At 55.2% G+C, this 12,008-nt stretch overlaps 3 non-coding genes across 3 annotated transcripts; all 3 read left to right on the forward strand.

Moving 5' to 3' along the window:
* The first annotated feature begins 5,824 nt into the window (after window positions 1-5,824).
* TRNAS-AGA (transfer RNA serine (anticodon AGA)) lies at window positions 5,825-5,906 on the forward strand. Its single transcript has one exon. It is a non-coding gene; the product is annotated as a tRNA-Ser (tRNA).
* An 800-nt stretch (window positions 5,907-6,706) lies between these two features.
* Window positions 6,707-6,778, forward strand: TRNAM-CAU (transfer RNA methionine (anticodon CAU)). Its single transcript has one exon. It is a non-coding gene; the product is annotated as a tRNA-Met (tRNA).
* Window positions 6,779-7,902: 1,124 nt separating this feature from the next.
* TRNAQ-CUG (transfer RNA glutamine (anticodon CUG)) lies at window positions 7,903-7,974 on the forward strand. The gene has a single exon. It is a non-coding gene; the product is annotated as a tRNA-Gln (tRNA).
* Window positions 7,975-12,008: the final 4,034 nt, after the last annotated feature.

Here is a 12,008-nt window from a genome sequence, read left to right on the forward strand (position 1 = left end):
TCCAATCTAAATACACCAGCTTTCATTTTTAACCAGTGGCCCTTGAGCCATCCCTATACACCCCAGCCAGGTATCCTTCCCTTTCTTAATTGAATGTCTCCTGGGAGCCCTGTCCTCTCTTTGCTATGCAACCCCAACCCTCTCAGCCTGTCCTCACAGGCTGATGGCTCCAGCTCCTGCTGCTCTTTGTGGCTCCTCTGGACCCACTGCAGCAGGTCTGTGTGTTTCTTAGCCTGTGGGTCCTAGGGCTGCAGGCAGTACCCCAGGTACGGTGTCAGGAGAGCCGAGTAGAGCAGGACAATCCCCTCCCTCAACCTGCTGCCCACACGGCTCTGGATGTAGCCCAGAATAAGATTGGATTTTTGCACTGGGCTGCTAGCTGGCAGGGCAGGTTCATGTTCAGTATTTCAGAACCTGCACGTTCCCCTCCACAGGGCTGCTCTCCACCCACTCAAGGCCTACTAGGCTGTGTCCAGGTTTGGGATTGCCCTGACCTTGGCATTTGACAACCAGAGCTCTGGCCTCAGCTTGGGAAGTGGGGATCCTCCAGAAAACAAGGAATTCAACACGTAGGACACTGATCAAAGGCATGCCTACATCTCTCCCTGAAAGACAAATTGACCCATTTTCCCAAACACAAACTGACCCACTTTGCTCACTGTGTCCAGCCCTGAGGTCGGGATCTGGATGGCAGCTTTGGGGCAGAGGCTGAGGGCAGGAAGCCCAAAGCCCATGGCCCCTTTTCCTGGGGCAGGCATCATTTGCCCATTCACCTAATAGCACAGTTCAAAGGGATATTGGATCAGTCTCCCAGAGCTTGTGGGAACCATTGTGATGTGGAAGAGTTGGGAAAATCCATGAGCTTCAGGCAGACCTGAATCATGCTGATGTGGAAATGAGTGCACACAGTGCCCTGGACTCAGGCATTCCAGGGATACCACAGCACATGGCCCCTTTCCTCCAAAATGTCAGCCTATGTCAGGGGCACTTGCAGACCTTCTAGGACCAGTCCGGTACCACCTTGTACATCCATGTAATCCTGTGCTGCTGCTGCAGCTTTGCAAAAGCCATTGCCATTTGGTGGCTGCTCAAGGGCCCAGGGGATGCAGGGCGACCCAGGATAATGGAAGCTGGGAGAGACCTCTGGAAGTTCTTTGCTCCCTCTCTGAGAAGAACAAACTTCCCAGCGGCCTCCGTAAATGGTGGGCCTTGTCCCATTGTCCTCTGAACACTGCCACTGTCAGACAGGTCCCTGTCTCCTGAGCAGCACTTCCAGGGACGCCCTGCACCCCCAGGAGGCCACCAGGAGATGGAAAGGGCTCCTACAGAGGAGCCTTCCAGGTCCTCAATGGGGAGGACCAGCAGGAGATGACACTGAGGCTGCCTGCACTGATGAGCAAGCTGTAGAGGGGGACATGGAGCTGCCACCTCCATCACCTCCTGGCAGTTCAGGAGAGAATGAAGCCAAACTCTCCTGAGAGCTGCACTGTCACAGGGCAAGAGGCAGCAATCACAAGTGACAAGAAAGGAAATCCCAGAGTTCCCTGGGGGAGGACAAGGGACAGGCCTGGGAGAGCTGTACAAGTGATAGGGACCTCTTTTGCAAGCGGTGTCTGTGCTTAGAAGTCGGCAGGACAAGGCCCAGAGTCTGCTGAGGAACTGGGGCAGTGTGATCTGCCCAGAGCAGTTGATAGGAGCACAAGACCTCCAGAGCTCCACACAGACCTTCTGGGGTTGATGTGGGGTACTCTGGGTCACTACAGTCCTTGAGCTGCCACCAAAAGACCCTGCCTTGGGAGACAGCAAATGCAGGAGATTGCAGACAAGCACCAGGCGATCCCCAACTGGGAACACAAGGTGGGGAAATATCCTTCATGGCAGCAGAACATTGAGGGTATGAGCTCTGTTATCCCTTGAGCACCTGAGTCTGTGGCAGCCAGTCCACTGAAGTCCACACTGGGTGACTCAGGTTTGCCTGGAGCTCAGGGATTTTCCCAGCTCTTCCACATCACAATGACACCTACTCTTCTGCCCTGGGAGACTGATCCAGTGTCCCTTTGAAATGTAAAATGCATGGAATGGGAAACCCCATGCCAGACCCAGAAAAAACAGCCATGGGCTCCCTGCCCTCAGCCTTTTCCCCAAAGCCACCAGCCAGGTCTCTGCCCCTGGGATGGGCACACTGAGTAAAGCAGGTCAGTGTGGCTGTGGGTCTGTTTCAGGGAAGGACACAGCATCTCTTTGATCACAAAACCAGGCTGTGGCACAGCCTGTGACTGTCAGCAAGTTCCCCATGGCTGCCACTCAGGCCTGCAGGGGACATCCTTTCAGGTGAACATGGACTTCCCTTCCACTGAGCTTTGCCACCTCCCTGCAGAGTTGGGTCCCTTCCCCACTATGGGGTTGTGCAGTGTTGACTTTGTGCCTCAAGTGACCCACAGTCTTCTCTAGGTCTGTGATGACCCATGGAAGAAATGACTCTCACAATGAGCCTGAGTGTCTGCACTGAAAGCTCCTGAGAGATGAGCTGGGTATCACTTCATGGCTGAATTTAACTGTAACTGGAGCCCAATTAAACATCAGAAAGGGCAAATAACAGAAACTTAGAGACACTACACAAAGACTGTTCAATACACCTTATACACTGGCTTGGGACCTCCAAATGAAATTGCCTTAGGAAGCGGGGACGCACATGAATCATTTTCAAGTCGGGTGCTGTGAAATTGGTGAAAAGTGCCTGAGATGAAAGAGGCAGGGACCTGATCATCAGCGAGGCCTGGCAAGTGGCCACTCCCAGGAGTTTGGATGTTTCACAAACAAGGAATGTTTGTGGCCCCACAGGGCTCTGGGACCCAGCATAAAAGGCTGCTCTGCTGCAGGCTCTGCATCCTGGTCTCTGGCCTCCCTTTCCTCGAGGAACGAGGTAAGCCTGAGCCCGCTCCATCCCTCCCTGTGGGCTGAGCTGCTCTCATGGAGGCTGCCCGGCTTGATCCTTGGGCTGCCTGAGCGTGGCCCTGGCACAGAACTGTTGGAGGGCTGTCAGCCTTTCCATGCTGGGGGCTGGGGCCAGCTGGGAAGAGGGGGCTTTGTTCCAGCAGAAGGGGATCAATGGGGCTCAGCCTCAGGGGGATGTGCCCAGCAGAATTTGCACCTGCCGTGGTGTAACAAAATGTGCCGGCGCACGCAGGGACATTGTCTGACACAGCCATGTCTGCTCTGCAGATGGGCTGTGACCAGTCTTTCCACAGGGCCCTTAAAGCCACTGGGCTGGCTCCTATTGCTGAAGTGGGGCGGCCTTCCCGTGCCGTGCCACTGGGAGGGCACCAGGAGGGTGGTGGGAGCTGTGGGCACAGAGTGTGTTTTGGAGACCAAATGTGTCCCTGGGGAGAGCTGAGGGACAGAGAGACAGAGCGATGCTGAGGCCGGGTGCCGCTCCCTGCTCTGTGTTGCAGCCTTGCCTCCCGCACCGAGAGATGTCTTGCTGCAGACCCTGTCCCCCACGGCCCTGCGGCCCCTGTGGCCCAACGCCCCTTGCCAGCAGCTGCACTGAGCCCTGCAACGCCCGCTGCGCTGACTCCATGGTGTACATCGAGCCTTCGCCGGTGGTGGTGACCATGCCGGGCCCCATCCTCACCTCCTTCCCTCAGAGCACAGCCGTGGGATCCTCTCTGTCAGCTGCTGTGGGCAGCTCCCTCAGCACCGCGGGGGTTCCCATCTCTTCTGGGGGCTCCCTTGGCCTGGGCGGCTCAGGCCTGTGTCTGCCTTTCCCCCGCTGCTGAGGTCAGATCTGCTGAGGCCGGGGCATCATCCCCCTTCTCTTTGGCAAATGGGCCCATCTCTTGCCCTCCCTGGCCCCCCACACCTCTTCCTTGGTCTCTGTTCTGTGCCACCGCTTTTGCTCCTTCTCATTAAAGCCTTTGTGCAGCACTGCTGGAGAGTCGTGGTCCTTTGTTCTCCTCCTCCCTCACCTACCACCTGCTCTGCCAGGGTGAGTACTGGCTGCTGTCCTGAGCTTACCAGCAGCTGCACTAAGAACTCCCAGAAATTACACCAGAGCACCAAACCTCAGTCACTGAGCTTGAGTCTGGAACCTGGAGATCACAGCCCTGCAGGGCCCGGTGCCAATTTGTGCCCTGTGAGAGTTATTTCAGATATTTGGAGTGACATGTCATTCCTGTCAAAGCTTCTTCACAAAAGCGCAGCAAAATCAATCTTCTCTCTTCTCTTAGCGATGTTGGGATGTGTCAATGGTGTGAGTACAGGATTGTGGGCTGGAAAGGAGAAAAGCTCTTCTTTTCATGCCTGGATGTCGGCAGTGTGGCTTCAACAGTGTGTTACTGAAAAGTTCACTCTGTTAATGACTAAATGGATAAAGCATAAATAGAATATTGATTTTAAATCAATATTTAATGTTTTATAGGGACACTGTGCATTGAGACATTTATAGTATGCAAACGATCATCGATACAATATTAAGAGGGCGCAATAGTGTTGGCCACCACTGGGTCCACATTCACAGCAAGAAAATAATTTCAAACTCAAAGTTACAACATTCATACCATTATCAATTCTCTCTCTCACATGCACAAACACACATACACACTCAGTATTTAGGTGTAAATATACCTTTTTAAAATTCCCCTTGAAAATGACCGCTCTTGGAAAATATTTTTGTTTCCCGAACACAACATCCCCATTCTCACACTTGCAAAGAAAGTGCCAGCAAAAATTGCGGCCAGGATGAAACCTTGATAGGACTAAAGCCCACTCTCTTACAACCCTATAAAGAGTGGCCCAAAATGAGACCATTTGAGCTGTCCTGGACCGCAGCAGGCTGTGACCAGCAATGGCCCTGAGTGGGCCGGCTCTCACAGCCAGTGAACTCTCAGGGTCGCTGTACTTGGAGGATTGCCCAACAAGGAGGAGTCCCGGGCTGATACCCTCACTCCTTGAGGCCTGAGCCTTCCCCCTTTGGGAGATGCAAAGGCATCCAAAGTGAGTGTTTCACTGCCCACTGAGGAGAATTTTTCACAGGTATGTTGCTTGTACCGACTCTTCATGTCTGTGTGCATGCACGTCTGCATGTATTTGCTATAGCAAATCTGGGAGAAACACTGCTTCCTTAGATGTTCAAGAACCTTGGAGATCTAAGTAAGTTAGGCCTGTCAGTAAAGTTAAGTTCCAGCTATAGAGTTACCTAAATGGTGCTTAGTGTTGTTCTTTTGCTAGGTTGCTAAGTATAACTTTGAAGTTGTAAGTTAGGTTAAACGGTATGAAGTGCTTTTCCTCTGTCAAATTTTAAGAGTGAGATACTAAATAGTTTTAAGGTACAAGTTAAGTTAAAATACTGTTAAGTTTGAGTGCTGTAAAGCTTTTAGGCCGTGTTCCTTTGTATGCTTGGTATGCTTGCCCTCACTGTCGTGTGTCACAGACACACACAGATGCTCATACACATACAAACACACACACACACATCCTCATAGACATAAAACACACATGCACTCACCCCCCCGCCCCCTGCCTCTCGATAGCTGTCAGTTGATTTCTGTTTGGATTGGTTGGAATTGGTTTTGTTTTGTGGTTGGTTGTTTTCTCTTGTTGTGCCTTAAGTGTTGGGTAAGTAGGAGAGTGAGTCTTGCCAAGGCAGTTTGTTGTCTTTTTTGGTTGAATATGAAAAGTGTTTTTTGCTGCTGTCCTTGGGAGCGATTTTGAGGCATGTGAAGCAGTGTTTGTTCAGAGGAGCCTTGTGCAGAAGTGCGTAGGTGTGGGTGTGGGTGTGGTGGCCCAGGGCAGGTGATGAGCAGGGCGGGCAGGGCTGGAGCAGGTAGTTGTGGCCGAGTGGTGAAGGCGATGGACTAGAAATCCATTGGGGTTTCCCCGCGCAGGTTCGAATCCTGCCAACTACGGGCACGCGTCCCTTTTGGGCTGCGGGCAGCTGACCAGGGGCACGGGGAGCACCATGGCACACGTGTGCCATGGACAGCAGCTGCAGCTGCCCCAGGGCTCCCGCACTTGCAGCCCCAACAATGAAGAAGGGAAGGGCAAATGCAGATGGCACCTGGAGCTGAGCATTTCATCACCTCCTGGAGCTGAGCATTTCATCTCCTCGCAGTGGCACCAAGTGTTAAAGGCAAGGAGCTTCAGCTTGACAACCTGCTTGGCACCAAGTGGCCAGAAATCCGAGCTTTTGCTTCAGAGTACCCATGAGGAGCATGGAGCTGAGGCAGCAGAATTTGCAGAGCAAAAAGAGGAGAATTGTTTCTGGTGGCAGTTCCAAGCCAAGGCAACCCATGTCCCAGGTTGGCCATCAAAGATCTGAAGTGTCGGGCAGGTGCAGTGTTGCCGGGTGCCGGGAGCAGATGTGTATTTGTGGCGAGGGCTGCAGGTGTGAGGATGTGTGTGGATGTCAGGTGGGCTGATGGATGGCAAGGCTGCAGGCTGTGTGCAGGGGTGTGTTGAGCAGGGGCAGGGGCAGGGTGGGTGTGGAAGGGGCAGGGTGTGTGCAGGGGTGTGTGCGGGAGGTGTGGGAGAAGGGCAAAGGCAGGCGGTGGAGGTGCCGAGCACAGGCTGAAGGGAGGTGCATGGTGAGGGTGTCTATTTAGTGGGGTGGGGGAGGCAGATCAGAGAGGAAGGGAAGGAGTGAGGGGCAGCAGTGGCGGGCAGCGTGAGGCTGGGCTGAGGGCAATGGCAGGCAGGCCTGGGGAGGAGCAGAGTGGCGCAGCGGGAGCGTGCTGGGCCCATAACCCAGAGGTTGATGGATCGAAACCATCCTCTGCTAAGGTGCTTTTTTCACTCAGGCTGCCTTGCCCAACAACTTGGACCCTGCTTGGCCGGCCCCAGCTTTCTGGCCAACGCTGGCCACAGCCTTCCTCTGGCCTCTACACTGGCTACCTGCTTTTAGTAAAACCATAAAACTTGTATAACAGCACCTGGCCTCTCCTGGTCCCAAAGAGCGCGGACCATGCCCTCCACAAGTTCTTCTTCCACAGAGCAGCTGAGCCGCTGCTCCTGCTCCCCTCAGCCTGGGATCCTGCCCAGGACACCAGGGACCTCCCAGCCCAGCAGGCACCCGCTGGTTGTGAGCCAGGTCAGCCCTGGCAAAAGCCGACTGCAGGCGCTGCTCTGGATCCTGCAGAGACTCCCGGAGAGTGGTGAGCCAATGCAGCCGGGTGGGCAGGGAACCTTGTGCTTCTCCACACCTGGGCGTCAGGCTGGGGCTGCAGTGGGGCTGAGGCACTGAGTTGCCTTGTCCTTGCTTTGTCTCCAGCCATGCTTTGAGCAGGCACTTGGACTTGCGTCCTCCTGGGACGCCTTGCAGTCAAGTTCCTTGTGAGAGGGAAGAGTTGGCAGAGCGGGTTCTGCCCTCCCTGCTGTGCAGCATAGGCAGTGAGTGAAGTTCTTCCTCAGAGGAAGTGGAGGTCAGTCATTGGCGCGCCCTTGTTGTGTCACCTGTGCTTTGTCCTTGGTGCTGCAGCCCCTGTGCGGGGTTCAGCAGAGGGTCTTTGTAGAGCTTTGGTAGAGATGGGGCAAAGTTAGCCTCTGCATAGTCCTTAAGGAGCTGGAGGGGGTTGGTCTGGAGAAGAGAAGGCAAGGGGGCTTGTGGTGTGTGAAGGTAAGTTGGGAAGGTAAGTTTGCCTGCGTGAGAAAGGGCTTGTTGCAATTTGGGAAAGGGAAGATTTTGCGTGCTTTGAAGCGCGGCAGTTGTAAGAGAGGGCGCGTGAGGGTTGCAGGGAGCTGTGCTGCTGCGCTGAAGGGCGGCGCGATGGGAGAGGGTCTGTAGGGCGTGCAGGAAGGCTGCAGCAGGTGTGAGATGTGCAGAGCAGTGGAGAGGCAGGCAGGCTGAGCTGGGGCCATAAGGCTGAGGCAGGCTGAGCACAGGGGGCCCAGGCAACCTGGGCAGGAGGTCCTATGGTGTAATGGTGAGCACTCTGGACTCTGAATCCAGTGATCTGAGTTCAAATCTCAGTGGGACCTGAGCCTTTTGGTTGCCTCAGCTTGCTTGCCCTCACCATGCCTACACTCTCAGCCCTCTCCTCTGCTGCTGCTTCCCTTCTGCACTCTTCTCGCAGCAAGCACACAGCACACACAGCACCTGAGCTGCAGAACTCCCACTCACAAAGGGCCAGGCACAGGACTCTGCTCTGCCACCACTGCCTCCTCCTGTCTTGGATGCATCTCACTCCGGACACTGGGCTACACGCTCTGGGCACCTGTTTCCACCTTTGACCATTCCCACAGGAACAGCAGCTTACTCCGTGTGCCAGTACTTGTAGGCCCACTGCTGTGAATGTCTCCTTTCTTACTCCTTTCCTCTGCAGCTTCTTTTCCTCTTTTCCCTGCCAATTCCTTTCTATTGCTCTGCAATCCATTCCAGGAGCTCTACCAGCATTGGGTAGTGCCCCATCATTGGGGTTCCATTTGTTTCCATGGGAGAGGGAAGGATCTCCCCGGCAGAGCAGGTGGGAGGTGAGGGAGGAGGAGAACAAAGGACCACGACTCTCCAGCAGTGCTGCACAAAGGCTTTAATGAGAAGGAGCAAAAGCGGCGGCACAGAACAGAGACCAAGGAAGAGGTGTGGGGGGCCAGGGAGGGCAAGAGATGGGCCCATTTGCCAAGGAGAAGGGGGATGATGCGCCGGCCTCAGCAGATCTGACCTCAGCAGCGGGGGAAAGGCAGACACAGGCCTGAGCCCCCCAGGCCAAGGGAGCCCCCAGAAGAGATGGGAACCCCCGCGGTGCTGAGGGAGCTGCCCACAGCAGCTGACAGAGAGGATCCCACGGCTGTGCTCTGAGGGAAGGAGGTGAGGATGGGGCCCGGCATGGTCACCACCACGGGAGAAGGCTCGATGTACACCGTGGAGTCAGCGCAGCGGGCGTTGCAGGGCTCAGTGCAGCTGCTGGCAAGGGGCGTTGGGCCACAGGGGCCGCAGGGCCGTGGGGGACAGGGTCTGCAGCAAGACATCTCTCGGTGCGGGAGGCAAGGCTGCAACACAGAGCAGGGAGCGGCACCCGGCCTCAGCATCGCTCTGTCTCTCTGTCCCTCAGCTCTCCCCAGGGACACATTTGGTCCCCAAAACACACTCTGTGCCCACAGCTCCCACCACCCTCCTGGTGCCCTCCCAGTGGCACGGCACGGGAAGGCCGCCCCACTTCAGCAATAGGAGCCAGCCCAGTGGCTTTAAGGGCCCTGTGGAAAGACTGGTCACAGCCCATCTGCAGAGCAGACATGGCTGTGTCAGACAATGTCCCGGCGTGCGCCGGCACATTTTGTTACACCACGGCAGGTGCAAATTCTGCTGGGCACATCCCCCTGAGGCTGAGCCCCATTGATCCCCTTCTGCTGGAACAAAGCCCCCTCTTCCCAGCTGGCCCCAGCCCCCAGCATGGAAAGGCTGACAGCCCTCCAACAGTTCTGTGCCAGGGCCACGCTCAGGCAGCCCAAGGATCAAGCCGGGCAGCCTCCATGAGAGCAGCTCAGCCCACAGGGAGGGATGGAGCGGGCTCAGGCTTACCTCGTTCCTTGAGGAAAGGGAGGCCAGAGACCAGGATGCAGAGCCTGCAGCAGAGCAGCCTTTTATGCTGGGTCCCAGCGCCCTGTGGGGCCACAAACATTCCTTGTTTGTGAAACATCCAAACTCCTGGGAGTGGCCACTTGCCAGGCCTCGCTGATGATCAGGTCCCTGCCTCTTTCACCTCAAATGTTGTTCTTCCTCTTTGTAGAAACCAACATTCTGTGATAACTCTTAGAATCACTTTGGAATGGAACGGACCTTAAAATCATCTCCCTCAAGCCCCCTGAAACAGCTTCTAGAATTTCTCTGCACAGCCCAATCCAGTGTATCAATCGTCTCCAAGAAAAAGATGCCCTCCCAATGTCCAATCTAAATACACCAGCTTTCATTTTTAACCAGTGGCCCTTGAGCCATCCCTATACACCCCAGCCAGGTATCCTTCCCTTTCTTAATTGAATGTCTCCTGGGAGCCCTGTCCTCTCTTTGCTATGCAACCCCAACCCTCTCAGCCTGTCCTCACAGGCTGATGGCTCCAGCTCCTGCTGCTCTTTGTGGCTCCTCTGGACCCACTGCAGCAGGTCTGTGTGTTTCTTAGCCTGTGGGTCCTAGGGCTGCAGGCAGTACCCCAGGTACGGTGTCAGGAGAGCCGAGTAGAGCAGGACAATCCCCTCCCTCAACCTGCTGCCCACACGGCTCTGGATGTAGCCCAGAATAAGATTGGATTTTTGCACTGGGCTGCTAGCTGGCAGGGCAGGTTCATGTTCAGTATTTCAGAACCTGCACGTTCCCCTCCACAGGGCTGCTCTCCACCCACTCAAGGCCTACTAGGCTGTGTCCAGGTTTGGGATTGCCCTGACCTTGGCATTTGACAACCAGAGCTCTGGCCTCAGCTTGGGAAGTGGGGATCCTCCAGAAAACAAGGAATTCAACACGTAGGACACTGATCAAAGGCATGCCTACATCTCTCCCTGAAAGACAAATTGACCCATTTTCCCAAACACAAACTGACCCACTTTGCTCATTGTGTCCAGCCCTGAGGTCGGGATCTGGATGGCAGCTTTGGGGCAGAGGCTGAGGGCAGGAAGCCCAAAGCCCATGGCCCCTTTTCCTGGGGCAGGCATCATTTGCCCATTCACCTAATAGCACAGTTCAAAGGGATATTGGATCAGTCTCCCAGAGCTTGTGGGAACCATTGTGATGTGGAAGAGTTGGGAAAATCCATGAGCTTCAGGCAGACCTGAATCATGCTGATGTGGAAATGAGTGCACACAGTGCCCTGGACTCAGGCATTCCAGGGATACCACAGCACATGGCCCCTTTCCTCCAAAATGTCAGCCTATGTCAGGGGCACTTGCAGACCTTCTAGGACCAGTCCGGTACCACCTTGTACATCCATGTAATCCTGTGCTGCTGCTGCAGCTTTGCAAAAGCCATTGCCATTTGGTGGCTGCTCAAGGGCCCAGGGGATGCAGGGCGACCCAGGATAATGGAAGCTGGGAGAGACCTCTGGCAGTTCTTTGCTCCCTCTCTGAGAAGAACAAACTTCCCAGCGGCCTCCGTAAATAGTGGGCCTTGTCCCATTGTCCTCTGAACACTGCCCCTGTCAGACAGGTCCCTGTCTCCTGAGCAGCACTTCCAGGGATGCCCTGCACCCCCAGGAGGCCACCAGGAGATGGAAAGGGCTCCTACAGAGGAGCCTTCCAGGTCCTCAATGGGGAGGACCAGCAGGAGATGACACTGAGGCTGCCTGCACTGATGAGCAAGCTGTAGAGGGGGACATGGAGCTGCCGCCTCCATCACCTCCTGGCAGTTCAGGAGAGAATGAAGCCAAACTCTCCTGAGAGCTGCACTGTCACAGGGCAAGAGGCAGCAATCACAAGTGACAAGAAAGGAAATCCCAGAGTTCCCTGGGGGAGGACAAGGGACAGGCCTGGGAGAGCTGTACAAGTGATAGGGACCTCTTTTGCAAGCGGTGTCTGTGCTTAGAAGTCGGCAGGACAAGGCCCAGAGTCTGCTGAGGAACTGGGGCAGTGTGATCTGCCCAGAGCAGTTGATAGGAGCACAAGACCTCCAGAGCTCCACACAGACCTTCTGGGGTTGATGTGGGGTACTCTGGGTCACTACAGTCCTTGAGCTGCCACCAAAAGACCCTGCCTTGGGAGACAGCAAATGCAGGAGATTGCAGACAAGCACCAGGCGATCCCCGACTGGGAACACAAGGTGGGGAAATATCCTTCATGGCAGCAGAACATTGAGGGTATGAGCTCTGTTATCCCTTGAGCACCTGAGTCTGTGGCAGCCAGTCCACTGAAGTCCACACTGGGTGACTCAGGTTTGCCTGGAGCTCAGGGATTTTCCCAGCTCTTCCACATCACAATGACACCTACTCTTCTGCCCTGGGAGACTGATCCAGTGTCCCTTTGAAATGTAAAATGCATGGAATGGGAAACCCCATGCCAGACCCAGAAAAAACAGCCATGGGCTCCCTGCCCTCAGC

The sequence above is a fragment of the Molothrus ater genome, chromosome 10 (genome assembly GCF_012460135.2).
Source record: "Molothrus ater isolate BHLD 08-10-18 breed brown headed cowbird chromosome 10, BPBGC_Mater_1.1, whole genome shotgun sequence".
Taxonomy (NCBI): domain Eukaryota; kingdom Metazoa; phylum Chordata; class Aves; order Passeriformes; family Icteridae; genus Molothrus; species Molothrus ater.